The sequence below is a fragment of the Mesoplodon densirostris genome, chromosome 14, assembly GCF_025265405.1.
Source record: "Mesoplodon densirostris isolate mMesDen1 chromosome 14, mMesDen1 primary haplotype, whole genome shotgun sequence".
Classification (NCBI taxonomy): domain Eukaryota; kingdom Metazoa; phylum Chordata; class Mammalia; order Artiodactyla; family Ziphiidae; genus Mesoplodon; species Mesoplodon densirostris.
This window is the reverse complement of record NC_082674.1, coordinates 19,443,877-19,465,566: the sequence shown is the minus strand read 5'-3', so window position 1 is coordinate 19,465,566 and position 21,690 is coordinate 19,443,877. Positions and strand designations below refer to the sequence as shown.

At 37.3% G+C, this 21,690-nt stretch overlaps 1 protein-coding gene across 12 annotated transcripts in view; it reads right to left on the bottom strand.

Moving 5' to 3' along the window:
* NCOA1 (nuclear receptor coactivator 1) overlaps window positions 1–21,690 on the bottom strand; it is a 264,878-nt gene that overhangs the window by 137,804 nt on the left and 105,384 nt on the right. Inside the window, exon 1 of one of the 12 annotated variants that reach the window (XM_060116870.1) lies at window positions 18,289–18,304. The exons of 10 other annotated variants lie outside the window; for them this stretch is intronic. The gene's annotated coding sequence lies outside the window, so the exon portion shown is untranslated. Of the gene's footprint in view, window positions 1–5,450; window positions 5,478–18,288; window positions 18,305–21,690 lie in introns of those variants that run through there. One more of the 12 variants, XM_060116869.1, reaches the window with a different exon arrangement.

Sequence of the window (21,690 nt, the reverse complement as noted above, 5' to 3'; positions counted from 1 at the left end):
GATTTAGAATAGAGCCTAGCACATAATAATAATACTTATAGGGCTTCCCTGGTGACACAGTGGTTAAGAATCCGCCTGCCAATGCAGGGACATGGGTTCGAGCCCTGGTCCGGGAAGATCCCACATGCCACGGAGCAACTAAGCCCGTGCGCCACAACTACTGAGCCTGCACTCTAGAGCCCCTGAGCCACAACTACTGAGCCTGTGTGCCACAGCTGCTGAAGCCCATGAGCCTAGAGCCCGTGCTCCACAACAAGAGAAGCCACCACAATGAGAAGCCTGTGCACCTCAACGAAGAGTAGCCCCCGCTCGCCACAACTAGAGAAAGCCTGCGCACAACACCGAAGACCCAACACAGCCAAAAAACAAACAAATAAATAAATTAATTAAAAAATAATAATACTTATAGCTAGGATTATTGCATTCTACTATGTATGTTACCTTATCTTCAATAAACATTAGCTATTAATATTTAATTATTTAAGTTTACACAATGAAATTGTCAATTTTTTCTATGTCAGTGATTCCCAAACCTTGCAGTGCATCAGAATCATCTAAGAAGCTTTTAAAAATACCCACAGGCCCTGTATCCTGGAGTTTCTGGTCTGTGGGTCTGGGTTGGGCTCTAGAAACCATGCTTTTGAAAATTCTCTAAGAGGATTTCCTTTCCCTGAAATAAACTAAACTACAGATCTTAAAACATTTCTGGTACATAGCATTTAAAATTGCTCAATAAAATATAAAAATTATCCTTTTCAATGTTGCATATACCATAAAGAATGTAATAGGAAATCACTAATGTCGAGAATAAAAACAAATCAAGAGAACAAACAGAAAAGCAAGCAGTGAAGCTGCCAGATACTCCACGGGGCATATGTGGATCTTGGTAACCTAGGAATGCGTGGAACCAAGGAAAAAGGCTCAGGTCTCCTAAAGTTAGATCAGAGACCAACAGACAAAGTCAGGGCCCAAGATAAATAATAACCCAGGAAAAGAATGAATTCAAACACCTTAAAAACACCTTAAAGGCAAACATCAAGGAAAATTTACCTCAACTTTAGCAAATACATGAGAATTTGATGCCTGAATTCATCTATACTCTGTGGACATTCTTTAAAACCAAGAGTGAGAATTTTAAGTTAAAATCCAGGTTCACAGACCCCCATCTCCAAGCACATAGTAGAAGGAAATAAAAATCCTCTCTAGAGGAATGTACCCTGAACTCAACTGGAAAAGAATTTCCATAATTACACAGGGTTCCAATGCAAAATGAGTTCATAATTCAGAAAGAAAATCACAAAACACACAAATAAACAAGGCACTATAAAAAAAGTCAGCAAAAACAAACAACAAGATTTGTTGCAGAAATATCCTGCAAAATTTCAGGTATTAGAAATATCAAATATAGAACATTAAATATGCTTAATACATAAGCGAAAGAAAAGAGTGAATTGTAAACATCAGTAAGATTCAAGAGAATATAAAAAATGAACAGGTAAATCTGAAAGAAAGCCAAATGGAACTGCTAGAACTGAAAAACATTAAAAGTAAAATCACAATGTTAAATAACAACTAAAACATACTGAATGGAGTCAGTAAACTGTAAGACAGAAATGACAAAATCATCTACAAAGTCATGGAGAAATGAAAAATACGAAAGAGAGGTTAAGAGACATGGAAGAAAGAACGGAACGATCACTATCAGAAAGACTATATTCTCTGATCACAATGCAAAGAAATAAAAGTCAAAAAGAAACATAAAATTGCCATACACTTGAAAATTTTAAATTATATCTCTAAATAACTCACAACTCAAGAAATAACAAAAAATTTTAAACTAAGAATGAAACAATAAAGAAATACTACATTTCAAAACTATAAAATGTTGTGAAAGCTATACTCAGAGATGTATTCTCATAAATGCTTTTATTAGGAAAGAAGAATGACTGAAAATTAATGAGCTAAATGTCTAACTAAAAAAATAACCACCCCATCTAAAGAAAAAAGGTGAAAAGGAAGAAATATTAAAGCATAAATTAATGAAATGGAAAAAAACACAATAAAGAGAGTGATAAAACCATAAGTTAGTTCTTTAAAATGAGTAATAAGATTCTCCTGATGAGGTTAAGAAAGAAAAAGTTACATGTTAATTATTAAAAATGAAAAGGAGGGACTTCCCTGGCGGTCCAGTGGTTAGGACTCCGCGCTTCCACTGCAGGGGGCATGGGTTCAATCCCTGGCTGGGAAACTAAGATACCACATGCCGCATGGTGCGACCAAAATAAAATAAAATTAAAATTAAAAAATTAAAAAATGAAAAGGAAAAGGAAAGTGTAACTATAGAGAAAGCAAACATTAAATAGGAGGATATTATGGAAAACCTTTTACTAATAGATTCAAAAACTTAAATGAAATAGGTAAATTCTTAAAAGCTATAACGCATTAAAACTAACCTAGGACATATTGATGTAAATAACTAACTAACTAACTAAATAAATGGGAGAAGAATTCTTCTTACAGAAGGATTCCAAAAAATACATGAAACTCCTCCTCCTTCTATGAAGTGAAGCTTAATTTACAGACTTGTGACTTAGGAACTCTTTTCCAAAAAATGAAGTAGGGAAAAAAGAATAAGGACTTCATAGTGGAGAAACCTGGCAATACTACTTAATCACATGATGAAGGTTAACTTAACATCATCAGTGATATGGTGGATATCATGTACCCCCAGAAATGGTGTGATGAGAAGGGCACTTCTCATCTATGATATTCTTCTCATAATCCCAGTCTGATCATGAGAAAGACATGAGACAAACCCAGATAGAGAGATATTCTATAGCATACCTGGTCAGTACTCCGCAAGACTGTCAAGGCCATAAAAACAAGGAAAAACTAAGGACTTCCCTGGTGGCGCAGTGGTTAAGAATCCGCCTGCCGATACAGGGGATACGGGTTCGAGCCCTGGTCCAGGAAGATCCCACATGCCATGGGGCAACTAAGCCCATGCGCCACAACTACTGAGCCTGTGCTCTAGAGCCCGTGAGCCACAACTACTGAGCCCACGTGCCACAACTACTGAAGCCCACATACCTAGAGCCCATGCTCCGCAACGAGAAGCCACCGCAATAAGAAGCCTGCACACCGCAAGGAGAGTAGCCCCCGCTCACTGGAACTAGAGAAAGCCCACACGCAGCAACAAAGACCCAATGCAGCCAAAAATAAATAAACGTATTTTTTTTAAAAAGTCGTTATATCCTTACTAGACACTTAGTTATATCCATGATACCCTTATTATATCCAAACTAAGAATCCCAAAAAAATATAGCTAGTGAAAGATACTGTTATTAACAAATGAATGGAAAAGTTATCTATCTGAGTTTATGCTAGGAATACAAGTGTGATTTAACATTACAAAGATATAAATATTATTCACAAAATTAACAGATCAAAGGAGAAAACCCAAATGATCATTTCTATAGTTACTGGTAAAACATCTAATTAAATTCAACATTCCTGATAAAAGTTTTAGAAAAATGTTTAAAATTTTTAAGAACCACCTTACTTTTTTTTTTTTTTTTTTTTTTTGCGGTATGCGGGCCTCTCACTGTCGTGGCCTCCCCCGCTGCGGAGAACAGGCTCCGGACGCGCAGGCTCAGCGGCCACGGCTCACGGGCCCAGCCGCTCCGCGGCATATGGGATCCTCCCAGACCGGGGCACGAACCCGTGTCCCCTGCATCGGCAGGCGGACTCTCAACCACTTGCGCCACCAGGGAGGCCCTAAGAACCACCTTACTTTATAAAGGGTATCTAGAGAACCCAGAAAATATTGTAGATAATTGTGAAATATCTGAAGCATACACTTTAAAATTAGAAACGAGACAAGGACACTCATCAATCACCACCTCTATTCCACTTATACAGGTCTTTCTAGCACAGTATATATAACAGGGGGTGAAAGAATTGGTTTGGAAGAAACAAAACTTGGCCAGAAGATGGGAAAAGAGAAACAGAGATGATCATACACAGCAGGGTTTTGTGGGCCAAGCCTGAAAGTGGCATATATTACTTCTACTCACATTCTACAGACTGGAAATCATTTAAGCGATTCCTAATGCAGGGGAGGTGGAAAATACAACCTAACTCTGTGCCCAGGAAGAAGAGGAAATTTTTAGTGTACATCTAGCCATCCTGTGTCACAAACTGAAAAATAATTTAGCATTAAAACTGAATGTGCGGGCTTCCCTGGTGGCGCAGTGGTTGAGAGTCCGCCTGCCGATGCAGGGGACACGGGTTCGTGCCCCGGTCCGGGAGGATCCCACATGCTGCGGAGCGGCTGGGCCCGTGAGCCATGGCCGCTGAGCCTGTGCGTCCGGAGCCTGTGCTCCGCAACGGGAGAGGCCACAGCAGTGAGAGGCCCGTGTACCGCAAAAACAAACAAACAAACAAAAAACTGAATGTGCATATACTCTATGACCCAGCAATTCTACTCCTAGGTAGAGATGCTTCTGTGCATGTATACCATAAGACATCTGTAAAAATACTCATTGAAGTATTGTTCATAATAGAAAAAACAAATGTGTCAATTAATGATAAAGTAATTCCTCACGTATTCATATCTAGCCATGAAAATAAATGTCCTATAGAGCAATGTAAATGAATCTTAACTTAAAAGTAGATCTTAAGAAGAATACATACAATATACCATTTTTTATAAAGTTCAAAAATAAATAAATTAATAGGCTATATTACTTAGGCGTAGATATATATGTAAAACTTATATTTTTAAATTAAAAAAATAACACTCACAAAATTCAGTATAGTGTTTACATTTAGAAGGAGACAAAAAGAGGAATGTGTTGAGATAGGTTTACACTGGGAGTTTCCATTGTATTGGTAAAATTCCATTTCTTAGGCTGGTATACATGCTACTGCTTGGTTCATATTAACATACTAAACAATATTTTTATATCTACTTTCTAACGGAGGGCAATAAATTTTTATCAAATGGACTAAGGAGATTACAGAATAGTATTTTATGGAGAATAACCTAAATATTTTCAAATATTCAAATAACACTTCTTATTTCCTTATTAACCAAAATACATTGTCTTGCTTACCTAGAGAACTACTATTCAAGAAAGTACTAGTTATCACATAAATGTAGTAAAGAATTTAGAGTTTATTTAAAAATTGTAAAAAAAAAATTGTACCAGTTAACCATCAAATTACTTGTTCCTATTCTTCCTCAATCATATGGCCATTCAGTAAATTGTAATTAATATAACAACTGACAGCTCCATTGAAGTCTCAATGCTCTTCCTGAATTTTAATTATAGTGGGTATTTTTTGAAACTACAGAAGTAGTAACAATGAACAATTAAGGGGGGAAGACATAATAACTCTAAGCAAGATTAAAGTACATGCAAAGGAAGGAATACTTGTATTCTGACCTCTTAGGTAAAGGTGGGAGGAGGGAGGAGTTGTTTTCCACAGAATGATCTCCAGAGGAATTCCAATTAATAAAACTGTCAGGGAAAGAAGTGGTATTAGGATGTTCAGGAGCTATTAAATCGTTTTCTCCCAGTATTGTTTAAAGTGCACCTTCATTGACTGATTATAAATAAACAGTATTATTTTTTAAATATTGAAGCTATAGAATTATGGGAAGTTTTCCATGTATATTGCATGATATTTTAAATATTCCATCTCCAGTAACTTTGTGACAAACCTTAACAATACCAGATATCATTTTTGTATTGCAAGATGATAACTTGTACTGAAACCCTGAAAACATTGACAACTTGTTAAGAAAATTATCTGACTTGATGAAAACTGAGATACCCAATATTAACTGAGGTACAGAAAATACAGTTTTATTTCTGTAATTCAAATTCTATGCATATCATAAAAACTGCTATAAATGCAATCCAAAGAAGAGATTTACCATGGCAGTGATAACAGTAAGAGGCAATAAGGTTTGGAGAAGAGAAATTAGGATGGGGCTTGAGAAGCAGGCACAGGAAGAAATACCACCATTCAAAGAAGCTCCTATCTGGAAAGAAAGCAAGAGAAGGTAGGCTCAAGCACAATGACAACAGTAGGAATACTTGGCTCTGGACCAAGAAACATCCCAATTAATACCACTCTTAGGACTATGGACAAAGCAAAGTAATGAAAACAAAGGCACACATCACACATCATCACACAACACAGTGTGATGACAAAATAAACAATGACCAAAGGGAAATAACAGATAATCTCAATGCTACCCTCAAGAAGTGACCAACATTTTCCTGGATTTTTGAGACTGACAAACTAAAGAGAATGGCGAGTGAAAGAAAAAAAGGTAAATTATACAACTGACTGATGTTACAGCTGCAGGTCATATAAAAATGATTATATATAATAAGCAGATTAAAGGGTTGTGTATAAGTTATAAGATATCCAAATTAACAAAGTTTTATTTTAAAACACGTAGTACATTTTAGCCATAGCTAAGCATCCAACATGTGGGGCTTTCTGCTTGCCCCCATTAGCCCCATTATGTAAAACATTGCAAATCCTATCTATGGGAGCTTAAATCTGATATCTGCCATAAATCCTTCCCAGAAAATAGGAATACGCTTAAATACCCAAACACTTTGAACTTCTACAGTTTTCATTGTCTTTGTCACAGTAGATACTAAGAGATGATTTACCAGTAATTTCATGTCTGATATCTTCAAATATTAAATTTCACACTATAAAGTTTATAATAAAAGTATGCTGGTTTCACCAAGTAGAATAAAATTCCTTAATAAGAAGGTACTATATTTTATGCCTCAGAGTAGAGTATTAGAATATTATAGTACAGTGATATAGTAACTTTTACCGTATTGAACATCCCTTGAGTCATATGTGTGTAACATTCACCATATTCTACCTGCCCATTTTCTATATTTCCACATCACTGTCAAAATTAACAACATCATTCTTATGGCACCAGACTGCCAATTTAGACAAAATTAGTATATCTCTCTCATATTTGTCTCCAACATTAAATCACAAAGTTCTGTCAATTCCTTGATCAATCTCTAAGAGATCTGGATTCTCTTTCTATTTATAAATCTTTGTCCAGGTTCTCACATCCCATGCTTAGGCTTAGAAACCACTGTAGTCCATTAATACATGCAGAACAGTATCTTTAAGAAATGTTTTATTTAATTACTTCCCTCCTAATTAACTCTCAGAAGTTTTTTTTTTTAATTGCCTAGCTAAACAAATATAAAATGTATATTCAAGGCCCTCCTTCAGTTTTTCCCTGTCTTTCCTTCTCCAAGCCTCTCATAACGTTTTGGTATTCTACTTATTGGGATTATGCCCCAACTCCATAGATATGCATAGCTGTACACTTTCTTCAAAATTTGATCAAAATTCATATTCTTTAAGAATACTTGCCTTTAATCCCATTCTGATCACTGTTTCCTGAAAATTTTCTAATATATATTATGTAATACTTGTTCATATGCTTTGTTTTCCTATGCTGCACTTAAATATAAAAATTATATTATACAAATATATTCTTGGCCATAGCCATGCACGTTTCTTTTTAATTTTAACTTGTTAATATTCCTTATACTAATTTCAATTTTTTTCATAGCTAATTTCATTTATGAAAATACTACAGAATCTTTTTTCCCCCAATGAAATTAATTACTTACTTGGTACCTATGATGGTTAATTTTACGTGTCAACTTGGCTAAGCCACAGTGCCCAGATATATGGTCAAACACCAGTCTGGATGTTGCTGTAAAGGGTTGGTTTGTTTGGGTTTTTTTTGATGATATTAACATTTAAATCAGGAGACTGTGAATAAAGCAAATTATCCTCCATAATGCGGGTAGGCCTCATCCAATCACTTGAAGGCCTTGAGAGAAAAATAACTGAAGTCCCCCAAGGAAGAGGTAATTCTCTCTGGAAACTGCCTTTAGACTTGAGCTACAACATCAACTCTTCTCCAGGTCTCCACCCCGCCAGCCTACTCTGCAAACTTCAGACCTACCAGCTCCCATAATTGCATGAGCCAACTCCTTAAAATCAATCAATCAATCAATCTCTCTCTTCTAATACACACACACACACACAGACACACAAACACACATCCTATGGATTCTGTTTCTTTGGAGAACCCTGACTAATATAGTGCCCCAGAGTTTAAAGTCTTGTTTGGTGACTATAGGGGACACAAAGCCAGGTCCCTCATGCCCCTCAATCAATTTATTCATTTAAAAATATAGTGTCTGCTGTGTGCTACATTCTGAAGATTCAAAGTTGATCTAGATCCCTATCCTCAAGGACTTGGGGGTGGGGGAAGTTTAGCTGAAGAAACAAACAAAATAATGCAATAGGGCTTCCCTGTGGGGCAGTGGTTGAGAGTCCGCCTGCCGATGCAGGGGACAGGGGTTCGTGACCCGGTCTGGGAAGATCCCACATGCCGCAGAGCGGTTAGGCCCGTGAGCCATGGCCGCTGAGTCTGCGTGTCTGGAGCCTGTGCTCCGCAACGGGAGAGGCCACAGCAGTGAGAGGCTGGCGTACCGCAAAAAAAAAAAAAAAAAAAAAAAAAAAAAAAAATGCAATAAACATCATGACGTTTTGAGCTCATGATACACTATTCATGGGAGCACAGGGAAGGGACACATACATAACTAAAGCTTCTGCATCAACGGAATCTTAACTGCCTATTAACTAAAATATTGTTCATCATATAATCACCCTTGGAAATCAATTACATACCGTAAACATATAGAAATAGAGTAAAAACATTTAAAAAGAACAGAATGTGAAAACAAACACAATACAAATACTACATTAATATTCCTCTGAAGTGATTACTTTGTAAGAACTGAGGGGCTTTTCCCTAGTGGCGCAGTGGTTGAAAATCTGCCTGCCAATGCAGGGGACACGGGTTCGAGCCCTGGTCTAGGAAGATCCCAAACGCCGCGGAACAACTGGGCCCGTGAGCCACAACTACTGAGCCTGCGCGTCTGGAGCCTGTGCTCCGCAACAAGAGAGGCCGCGATAGTGAGAGGCCCGTGCACCGCGATGAAGAGTGGCCCCCACTCGCAGCAACTAGAGAAAGCCCTCGCACAGAAACGAAGACCCAACACAGCCAAAAATAAATAAATAAACTTATGAAAAAAAAAAAAAGGAACTGAACTGGCTAAGGAATCTTAAAAGAGTAAGATTTAGAATGTTGAAGAATCTTGTTCCAGTTTGAAAAGCCAATCTGATTAACTGGAATTGGAAAGACACACATAGAATCTCACAGTTCATAAATCTCAAGCATACTATGTAAAATGAATATTGTAAAATGGGATTAGTCTTTAGTTCTTTGAAATGTATATTAAATCATAAAATCCTTATTTTGAAAGCATCTTAAGTATATATGAAAAGCGATTGGAATTTAAGTTCATTTAAGGATACTTCCAATGAATTTGCTGTACCTTTTACACTTCCAACTATGCTACCTTACCTTACCAAGTAATATAAAAATTCAAGAACTATGTTCACAATGTAAAATATGACCACTGAAATTAAACATTAAAAAAAAAACATTAACTTAAGAATAGTAGGCTCCTCCTCCTCATTAGGGAGGACGCCCACACCCTTCCTCTACAGGTGTGCATCTCTGCCTTGCTTCTATCTTCACTAAACAAACTGTTTCTCTGTGTGCTCTCCCACTTGTTGTTGTGCTATGTCTCTAATAATAAACTTTGTACCTGTTTTTACAGTTTTGCCTCCATGAGAAATGCATTTTTCACTGGGGGGCAAAAGCCAGGGGGTGTGGTGGCTAGGATTCCTAGTTTTCATCCAGGCTACCCAGGTTCAATTCCTGGGCAGGGAATTAAGATCTCGCTTCACGCCACCACTCACTGCTGCCTCTCCGAGATCAGATGGTGCCGAAACCTGGGAGTTCAAGATATAAAGAAGCTCCTCTCCTCAAGCTACTTATGGTTTACAACAGTTTGGTAATCTACACCTGTGGGTAAAATTAAAATATTCACCTTTCTATCTGCTCCCTCCTGAGATTGGAAACTCTTAGGTTCCCAGCAGCTTTATCAGCTCCTTTATGCTGGGAACAATTAAATCATACTAAGGATAATCAGTCTAGTTACACTAGAAAATTGGGCTAAATGCCTTATGAACAATGCCAATATACAATTTCCCTGAAAGACAAGGGCTGGAACAGAACAGACTAAGTCAGATAACCTGGGTATATACTGGGCTACAACTAATGGAAGTTCCTGACTTAAATTCGTACTTATGACCTTACTAATACTGCTGGCTATATTGTTTTCTATATTGCCTGTTTTACAAAATTGTTGTTTATTACATTACCACATGTGTAACTGAGCCTCTGATCAAATAATGATATATAGTTCCATATGAAATCAATGACTGTAATAGTGTAACTCTAGATATGGGAAGAAGCAACAAGAGGGAATATTTACCTGGACCATAAGGGATTAGTAAGACAGGTGGTCCAGAGGTTTTGGACTACTGTTAACAGAGCTAGTCGAGTAACAGCACATTGAGTGGCCTGTCAACGAAATCTTCGCCAGACCTGGGAGTGAGCATTCCTCGCACCATGGAACAAAATGGCCATGAAATGCCCCCCAAACCATGGTTAAACTTATGACCATGAAGGGGCCCTGCCGAATGGAAACTGACACTTGCCATCTACCTCTACAAGGACTAAATCATGGCCACTGCAGCTGCTGACCTTCAACACGCCCTGAAAGGAGCTCAGGGTGGAGATCAGAAATGAGGCCCTCTGTGCTCTGGGAAAAACTGGCAGGACAGGCCTTCAGATAGTTAGATATTTTCAGAAAAAGATGTTATGAGCCCAAATTCTTACATCTTCTCATACCTAGAAAAACACTAACGTCATTAATGGTAACGTCTGCTTTGGCTATTTTTTTGGAGAAAAATTTCAGGCCAATAGCACCTGTTATCTATGTGTTAATACCACATTAAAAGTTAAAACCTACTTAGATGAAACTAGACAACTGGCTACCTGGCTACAAGTCACCCCGAAGTGCCAGGTCCAGACTGGGTTTCAGGCTTTATCTCCTGAAAAGAAATGAGATCTATTTTCTCTATTAACATTCAGGTTGTCACTCCTCCAACTACTTCTAACTAGGTCTGTTATACCTACATCAATAACACTGGGTTAGTAGAAAAAGACGTCAAAAAGTTATATGACTATGCTCAATGGCTTCATTCCTTTGGACAGGGTAACCCAAGTGCTAACACTATCTGGACTACAGTTAAAGTAATGCTATCAAATGTAACCTGGTTCTTACTCCTGCTTGGGCCCCAATATTTCTTTTACTGATCTTTGGCCCTTGCCTTTTTAATCTACTTGTTAAGTTTGTCTCTTCCAGATTACAATAGTTTCACTTCAAGATGACGGTGATGCAGAGCTTCCAGCTACTCCTCGGAATAACAAGAGAAGTCACCATGGGCCCCTTAATGAGACAGGAGAAGAGCTCTCTGACCCCAACTAGGGAGGGCCTACGAGCCCCATGCCAACATGAGGAAGCTGGAGAAGACAGACCTTGCCCTTCATCCTCCCAATAAAGATTTATTGGGATTCACATCTCTCAGGGGGGATTTGAGGAAGGAGATAGATAGGCTCCAGGCTAGACATTTACAACTGGCCTCCTGTTCACACTTCCTGGGGTGAGAAGATGGGCTCCAGGCCGGACATTCATTACCAGCCCCCTGTTTACACTTCCTGAAGCAAGAGACAAACGGGCTCCAGGACTACATATTTATGACCCGACTCCTGTCTGTATTTCGAGATCTGCACCTCGATATAAAAACCAGCAACAGAAATAGGGTAAATAACCAGACATTGGACATTTTTATGGCAGGGACAGAGTGGGACTAAACCCTGTTAAAAGATCAAGAGGTCATACATTTCCTATCCTTGGGGCAAGGGAAACGTTGCACCTTAGGGGTCAAAAAGGAGGGGGCACCACCCCATAATATGTGATGCTAAAGCCATGCTAAGGCCTCTGGGCTGTAATCCATCTTGGAAAAAAGTTGCTCACATGCATTGGGGAGCGTCCTAGAGCACGTCAGGTGCGGAAAAAGAAACCAGATAATTGGCCGAAGGTAAACAAAGACCCGGAAGAACTGCCCTATATAAGTGACTTCACCGCCTCTTTACTGTGCTCCTCCTCTTTAGGGAGGATGCCCACACCCTTCCTCTACAGGTGTGCATCCCTGCCTTGCTTCTATCTTCACTAAACAAACTGTTTCTCTGCGTGTTCTCCCACTTGTTATTGTGCTATGTGTCTAATAATAAACTTTGTACCTGTTTTTACAAAAAAAAAAAAAAAGAATAGTTAAATCTTAGATAGTGAAAAATGGTAAATGAAACAAATCTTTTTTTTTTTTGCTTTGTTCTTGTATTTAAATAAGGCGATCTCCTTAATTCCCAGTAGTCTGAGAATTTATAATGTTTCATAACTCTATCAGATTAGCATACTAATGACTATTATATAAAAGTTGCTGTCTATATTATTGTATGATTTTTTTCCCTTTGGGTTAGTAATTAGAAAAACATCTTCCAACATTAATTAAACTGGTGATATTATTAAATGAACACAATCTCATACTTTACCACAAGTATTCTTTATCAACTAGTAAAACCTATATCCCTATAGTAGGCACACAGTAAACATCTGTTAAATGAATTAACGAAAGGTTCACAGGCCTGAAATTTCTGTAGCCTGAAGTCTCATGACCTTGCTCCTAAATTCTACTTCAATATGGACATTGCCAAAGGTATAGTTTTTTTATGAAGACTTAGAGATTTTCCTTTGGTGCTTTAGGGGCCCTCCATACAGATTCCCTCTAAGAAACTATATAACTAGTATCACACTAATATTTCATGAAATAATTGGAACAAATTATGAGAGATCTCTATCACACCCATAAAAGCTTTGTATTCAAATACCTTGCTGCCCAGCTGAAAGCTCAACAATCTCTGGGCAGAGGCCACAAGGCTAAAAAGGCCCTAAGAAATCAAGATGCCACAAGAGTCCCAGAGGGACCCCTGTTAATTTAAAAAGGATTAAACTATTGATACAATATTCTTGTGTAAGTCATTTAACTTCCAGGAGCTTCAGTTTCCTCACCTGTGAAAAATGGAGGTTGGTCACTCAAGATTCTATAGAAAGCAAAGCAGATTTACCTTCATTATCCCTTCAGAAGGCAAGAAGCTTCAGAAGCCTTATAAAAATGGTTTTGAACCTTGTTTGGGTGATGGACAGCTTTGAGACTTCAATAAAAGCTAGACACTTTACCTCAAAAGAATTTTCACATGTACAAAACTTTGTGTATAGTGTCAGGAAAGTTTAATGACCCTCTGAAGTGGTCCATGGAACTCAGAAACTTCTGTAAGTTTAAACAGAATTCAATAAATTGGGGACATGTTAATAAGTTTGAAAACAAAGCAGTACTTTGTACCTAAATCTTTTGATTTTTTAAAAACAAATTAAATTTATTTTAAATTTCAAATAATAGTAAAGAGGAATTGATTACTTTTATGACTACCAAAGAGAAACATGGTTTTGAAGAACTGAAAACTACTAGCTTAGATAATTAAACTATGCTGGTAAATCAGAGTTCCAGATAAGTGATACCCAAAACCATTATAATTGTATGTCAATCTCAATTCTAATGAACCAACTGTAATAAAAATATTTACTTAGAATTCCACATTTAAACAAACGTGTTCCTTTTGATTTTCTTTATTTGGACAATCCATTTGGAGATAGGCCTTCAATAAAAATATAAACTAAATACAAAATATTTACTTGCTAAAATGGTTTAAATTTCTGAAAGATTAAATAGCAATCATGTATTTTAAGAGTTGAACACAGTCTCATTGCATCTTAATTTATAATTAAGATGAGTTAAATCTATTAAGCTACAACATAAATTTGCTCATTATTTTATATTGCTAAGAAAAAAAATGTTTTTCCAATGTAAAAGGAAAGAAAGTAGAGGGGCCTGACTTATCACAGAGGGAAAGAAGAAACAACTTACAATTCTGTAGAGATTAATTAAACACATGCAACTGATACTGGTGTTAAGGTTTTACAAATCATCTACAGAATAAGCCACACAGATACTAATATCTGCTCTCACAATAGAGGTTCCAATGTGTAGATTTTTTTGTACAGGCTGCCGTTAGGATTCCTCTTGTCTAAAATGGTTCCCTGGGGAACTAGCAAGAAGAAATTCTATGATTATTTCCTGATGAAATAAAGGGAGAGGCCTTTGCAGTACTAAATTTAAGGAAAATAATGACTCTGCTCCAATTGTGATGGCAATATCCCTAATCAGGAATATAGAAGTAAAATGGCCCCAGTTTCTCGTGAATTCCGTTTTTGTATTTTTAGTTAAATAATATTTAATTTTAATTTAATTTTCTTAAGGAAGGCTTTCTCATTAGCTCATGAAGTCATAGATTGGATCTTTTTATTATAAATTACAGTTTGTACAATTCACAAAAGAAAAACATTGACACACATTTATATACCCCACTTACAGCAACATGGATTCTGGATTCTCCAGTGTTTCACTTACAGATTACTCAGGGATTGTGAATATACCACTGTGTTTACTTGAATAACCGCACATTTACCAGGAAATGAAGCAAATATCTGGAATTTAGTCTACAGTCATCCTTACAAGCTTAATTTATCTTCTAGATTCTCAGCTCTGTTTATCGAAGAATGGTACACTTACTAAAAATCACAAAGATAATCAGTAGCAGATTTAAATTAGAATCTAGATTTAATGCTTCTCTCCCCTTCAGTTGTTTCTTTAGATTTCTAAGAAGTCCTACTTAGAGCTGCAGATATATTGGGCGAGACCTTACAGGTAGACTTCATAAGTAAATGCCTCTATGCCTGACAGCAGGATTCGCCACTAACCTGCTCTTGTGACATCAGGTATAGGACAACTTCTTAGGATCTCAGTTTTTGCTATCTGTAAAATAAGGATACTGGAGCAGATGATTTCCAAGGTCATTTCCAATTAAAACACGGAAGCCTACATTGACGGAAGTCTATGAATGAGTAACAGAATTAGAGTTAAGTCCATTTGAGACTACAGTCACAGTTATGTATGTAGGATTAGAAAATGGCAAAGAAATGTGGAAAAAATACGAAGTTTACATTTAAAGTTTCCTTTCAATTTAGGTTTGGACTGATGACTGAAAAAGGCCCAGAAAGCCTACCACTTTTATCCAAATCCCCAGCACCCTTCTTTCATGATGCCACTATGCTAATATCCACAAGGAGTACAACCTAAGAGTATGCTTTACTCCAAATATAACCATTCCCATACCTGGTCCAAGATGAACTGATCCAGTCCATCTAGATCAGGGGTTGGCAAACTTTTCTGTAAAGAGCCAGATAGTAAATATTTCAGGTTTTACAGGCTATCCAGTCTCTGTAGCAACTACTCAATTCTGCCTTCGATGTGCAAAAGCAGTCACAGACTATACATAAATGAATGAGCATGGTGGCTATGGTCTAATAAAACTTTATTTACAAAAAACCAGAGTGGGCAGGATTTGGCCCATAGGCTGTAGTTTGCCAACCCCGGTATAGATCACACCAAGGAACAAGATGGTATAAATCAGGTATTTTAAAATTTTCAGAGTACTTTCACAGCCTAGAAGAGAGCATGTTACAGTAGAAAGTACCAATGCAGGTATTCAATACATACTAGATGCTTAATAAATATACTTTTCCTTTCTCTTCTCAACAGTGCCATCCCAAACTTACTTCTAGAAATCACTCATTCTGGCCCTCTGACAAGAGATGGCCCTTGATTCTTCTTGGTCCTGGCAAATATGCTCCTGGTACACTGCGCCAAGATTTTAGTGCTCCTTCATTCCTCCCTGCCTCCCCACTCCAAGCCACATTAATCCAAAGGTGCAACTTCCAACCTTATCCATCTGGGCCTCAAATGTCAGTATTACTCACTGTTGGCCCCGGGAAGGTGTAAAGAAATAGAGAAGAGAAAGAAGAGGATAGAGAGAGGGTAGATTCTGGTGGAGGACAGGTGAGCAGTAGCATTACCTCCCTTTCCTGACTCTAAAAAGGAGCCAGGTGCTAACCTACTGTTAATTTAAATGAAAATATTGTCTACTCTAGTGGGAATAAAGAACATTCCACTTTATGCTAAGTGCTTCCTAATGAAAGAACTCAGTTCCAACAGGAGGAAAAAAAACGACAGTAAGCTTTTTTCTTATGCTTTTATCTAGATCACTCTACCTCCAGCTGTGATGTTTTTAAAGCTCCAAGGAGCTTCTACTAGTAACTATGGTAACTCCTTCAAAACAGTACAGAAAAAGTAGGAGGGAATAGCAATTTGAGGAGAAAAACAATTGTCTTGATTTTCATCAAATGAAACTAGGTAAAGTAACAAGACATAGATAGGCTGATGGCTGGGCAAGGGCCTCAAGACTGTTATCGAGGTGCTTGATCTCTCAGCCCCACAGGTCTAGTACCTCAATGGATCATTTTATCTTATCCAAGAGTGGTCACCAAAAGCTAATTTAGTCATTTACAATGAACAGTATCTTATAAACTTAATGAATATTCTTGCCAGGAAGTCTGTCAATTTGCTTTCCAGCAGAGCAGTTTACTTGGGAAAAACAAATTAAAAGCACAAGGTTCCTTAGAAGTATATGATTCTGATCCTAAGAAGGTACCTATGGTTTTAATATAAAGCTGCCCACCTAATTCTTCTCAACCTTTGTTAGTCATAAAGGTTTTCATCAAATGTTCCTCTTTTCAAACTCCTTAGCAACCTTCTCAAGTTAATTAAATAATTCATACATACACAGGGCCTATCATGTTTCCGGCACTGTATAAGACATTGGATACAGCACAATAAAGAAAAGAGACACAACTCATGCCTGTATGGAGCTTACAATCTAATGGAGAACAGACATTAAATACACAATTGCAAATTGTATTAACATGCTATGAGGGAAAAAAACCTAAATGGTATTTACTGGGATATCAAGAAAAATATTCCAAATAGTAACAATGGGAGCCACCTTTACTGAGCCTTCACTAAGTGCCAGGCAGGGTACATTCTTAAGTTAATCTGCTTTGTCTCATACATGTCCCAGAACAATGTATAAGAAAGGTAGAATTATTCCTGATTTGCAGAGGAGAAAACTGATGCATGGGAGTCTGGTCACTTGCCTGTATCTACCTGATTCCAGAACCTGTTCTTTTTCTTACCCACAATCACACATCTTGCCTCCCACATATCCTAACACAACTGTTAATTATTAAATTTTACTTGAGTTCTAAATTCTTGTTCTATCTCTACAATTAACTGACTCCATGCTTAAATCATGTCATTTCACCTCTTGGTCATTTCCCAAAATGGAACAGAATTACATGTTACTAAGGTCTTCCTGGCTTTTAAGCTCTACAGTTTTATTATTTTTTAATATAAATTTACTTATCTATCTATCTATCTATTTATTTATTTATGGCTGCATTGGGTCTTCGTTGCTACGTGCCGGCTTTCTTTAGTTGTGGTGAGCAGGGGCTGCTCTTCATTGCCGTGTGCGGACTTCTCATGGCAGTGGCTTCTCTTGTTGCAGAGCACGGGCCCCAGGTGTGCGGGCTTCAGTAGTTGTGGCATGTGAGCTCAGTAGTTGTGGTGCATGGGCTTAGTTGCTCCATGGCATGTGGGATCTTCCCAGACCAGGGCTCAAACCTGTGTCCCCTGCATTGGCAGGTGGATTCTTAACCACTGCACCACCAGGGAAGTCCCTAAACTCTACAATTTTATGATTACATTACTTAAATTTTTTTCCATACCAGCATTTATACCTATCATATTTTACAGATCGTATGGTATAATTTAGGCAATTATCTAAATTTGAACAATTCATTAATTAATCGTTCCACAAATAATCACTGGTCACCTTTGTGCCAGGTATTCTTCTAGGTGTTACAAATATAGTACTAAGCAAAATAGTTAAAAATCCCTGCCATGGTGGCACTTATAATTTAGTGGGAGGAGACACATGATAAATAAAACAAATAAGTTAATAATATAGTATGTTAGAATATGGTAAGTACTATGGAGAAAAATAAATCAGGGAAGAAGTATAGGAATTGCTTATTCCCCCATGCCTATTATGAGCAGGAATCTGTTAGGAACTAAGGCAAAAAAGATAAGCAATACCTGAGCGCCTGGCCTTGACCTGATCCACCTCCATAAACACAAATATGAGGAATTCTAGAAAAGACAAAGTACAATGGGAACACACAGGAAAAAGCCACAAAGCAGAAGGAACTGAGCTGCAAACTGGATTTTGCTCTCTTACACACACACACACACAATCAAAAAGGAAAAAAATCATGTAAAAAAGAATAGGGGCCCTATATTTTAAAGCCATGTTTTGAAATTTTACAAGACCTTATTGATAACTGTTTTTTTCCCCCAACATCTTTATTGGAGTATAATTGCTCTACAATGGTGTGTTAGCTTCTGCTGTATAACAAAGTGAATCGGCCATATGTATACACATATACCCATATCCCCTCTCTCTTGCGTCTCCCTCCCACCGTCCCTATCCCACCTCTCTAGGAGGTCTCAAAGTACCGAGCTGATCTCCCTGTGCTATGCGGCTGCTTCCCACTAGCTATCTATTTTACATTTGGTAGTGTATATATGTCAGTGCTACTCTCTCACCTTGTCCCAGCCAACCCCTACCCTACCCGTGTCCTCAAGTCCACTCTCCACGTCTGCATCTTTATTCCTGTCCCGCCCCAAGGTTCTTCAGAACCATTTTTTTTTTTAGATTCCATATATATGTGTTAGCATATGGTATTTGTTTTTCTCTTTCTGACTTACTTCACTCTGTATGACAAACTCTAGGTCCACCCACCTCACTACAAATAACTCAATTTCATTTCTTTTATGGCTGAGTAATATTCCATTGTATATATGTGCCTCATCTTTTTAATCCATTCATCTGTCGATGGACACTTAGGTTGCTTCATGTCCTGGCTATTGTAAAGAGTGTTGCAATGAACACTGTGGTACATGACTGGTTTGGAATTATGGTTTTCTCAGGGTATATGCCCAGCACTGGGATTGCTGGGTCATATGGTAGTTCTATTTTTAGTTTTTTAAGGAACCTCCATATTGTTCTCCATAGTGGCTGTATCAATTTATGATAAATGTTTCTTAAAGATATGGAAAATAGAGACACAGACTATTTTCCTGTTTGGGAAATTATTAAGATACAAAGTGTACAACAAATGCTAAAGGAACTTCTCTAGTCAGGAAACATAAGAGAAGGAAAAGACCTACAATAACAAACCCAAAACAATTAAGAAAATGGTAATAGGAACATACATATTGATAATTACCTTAAATGTAAATGGATTAAATGCTCCAACCAAAAGACATAGACTGGCTGAATGGATACAAGAACAAGACCCATTATATATGCTGTCAACAACAACAGACCCACTTCAGACCTAGGGACACATACTGACTGAAAGTGAGGGGATGGAAAAAGATATTCCATGTAAATGGAAATCAAAAGAAAGCTGAAGTAGCAATTCTCATATGAGACAAAATAAACTTTAAAATAAAGACTATTACAAGAGAAAAAGGAGGACACTACATAAAGATCAAGGGATCAATCCAAGAAGATATAACAACTGTAAATATATATGCACCCAACACTGGAGCACCTCAATACATAAGTCAAATGCTAACAGCCATAAAAGGGGAAATCAACAGTAACACAATAATAGTAGGGAACTTTAACACCCCACTTTCACCAATGGACAGATCATCCAAAATGAAAATAAATGAGGAAACACAAGCTTTAAATGATACATTAAACAAGATGGACTTAACTGATATTTACAGGACATTCCATCCAAAAACAACAGAATACACTTTCTTCTCAAGTGCTCATGAAACATTCTCAAGGATAGATCATATCTTGGGTCACAAATCAAGCCTTGGTAAATTTAAGAAAACTGAAATCATATCAAGTATCTTTTCCAACCACAATGCTATGAGACTAGATATCAATTACAGGAAAAAAATCTGTAAAAAATACAAACACATGGAGGCTAAACAATACGTTACTAAATGACCAAGAGATCACTGAAAAAATCAAAGAGGAAATCAAAAAATACCTAGAAACAAATGACAATGAAAACACGACAACCCAAAACCTATGGGATGCAGCAAAAGCAGTTCTAAGAGGGAAGTATACAGCAATACAATCCTACCTCAAGAAACAAGAAACATCTCAAATAAACAACCTAACCTTACACTTAAAACAATTAGAGAAAGAAGAACAAAAAAACCCCAAAGTTAGCAGAAGGAAAGAAATCATAAAGATCAGAGCAGAAATAAATGAAAAAGAAATGAGGGAAACGATAACAACGGCCAATAAAACTAAAAGCTGGTTCTTTGAGAAGATAAACAAAATTAATAAACCATTAGCCAGATTCATCAAGTAAAAAGGGAGATGACTCAAATCAATAGAATTAGAAATGAAAAAGGAGACATAACAACTGACACTGCAGAAATACAAAGGATCATGAAAGATTACTACAAGCAACTATATACCCATAAAATGAACAACGTGGAAGAAATGGACCAATTCTTAGAAAAGCACAAACTTCCGAGACTGAACCAGGAAGAAATAGAAGATATAAACAGACCAATCACAAGCACTGAAATTGAAACTGTGATTAAAAATCTTCCAACAAACAAAAGCCCAGGACCAGATGGCTTCACAGGCGAATTCTATCAAGCATTTACAGAAGAGCTAACACCTATCCTTCTCAAACTCTTCCAAAACATAGCAGAGGGAGGAACACTCCCAAACTCATTCTACGAGGCCACCATCACCCTGATACCAAAACCAGACAAAGATGTCACACACAAAAAAAGAAAACTGCAGTCCAATATCACTGATGAGCACAGATGCAAAAATCCTCAACAAAATACCAGCAAACAGAATCCAACAGCACATTAAAAGGATCATACACCATGACCAAGTGAGGTTTATACCAGAAATGCAAGGATTCTTCAATACATGCAAATCATATTAAAAAACCATATTAAAAAATTGAAGGAGAAAAACCATATGATCATTTCAATAGATGCAGAAAAAGCTTTTGAAAAAATTCAACACCCATTTATGATAAAAACCCTCCAGAAACTAGGCATAGAGGGAACTTACCTCAACATAATAAAGGCCATATATGACAAACCCATAGCCAACATCGTTCTCAATGGTGAAAAACTGAAAGCATTTCCTCTAAGATCAGGAACAAGACAATGCTGCCCACTATTATTCAACATAGTTTTGGAACTTTTAGCCACAGCAATCAGAGACAAAAAAGAAATAAAAGGAATCCAAATCAGAAAAGAAGAAGTAAAACTGTCACTGTTTGCAGATGACATGATACTATACATAGAGAATCCTGAAGATGCTATCAGAAAACTACTAGAGCTAATCAACGAATTTGGTAAAGTAGCAGGATACAAAATTAATGCACAGAAATCTCTTCATTCCTATACACTAACAACGAAAGATCAGAAAGA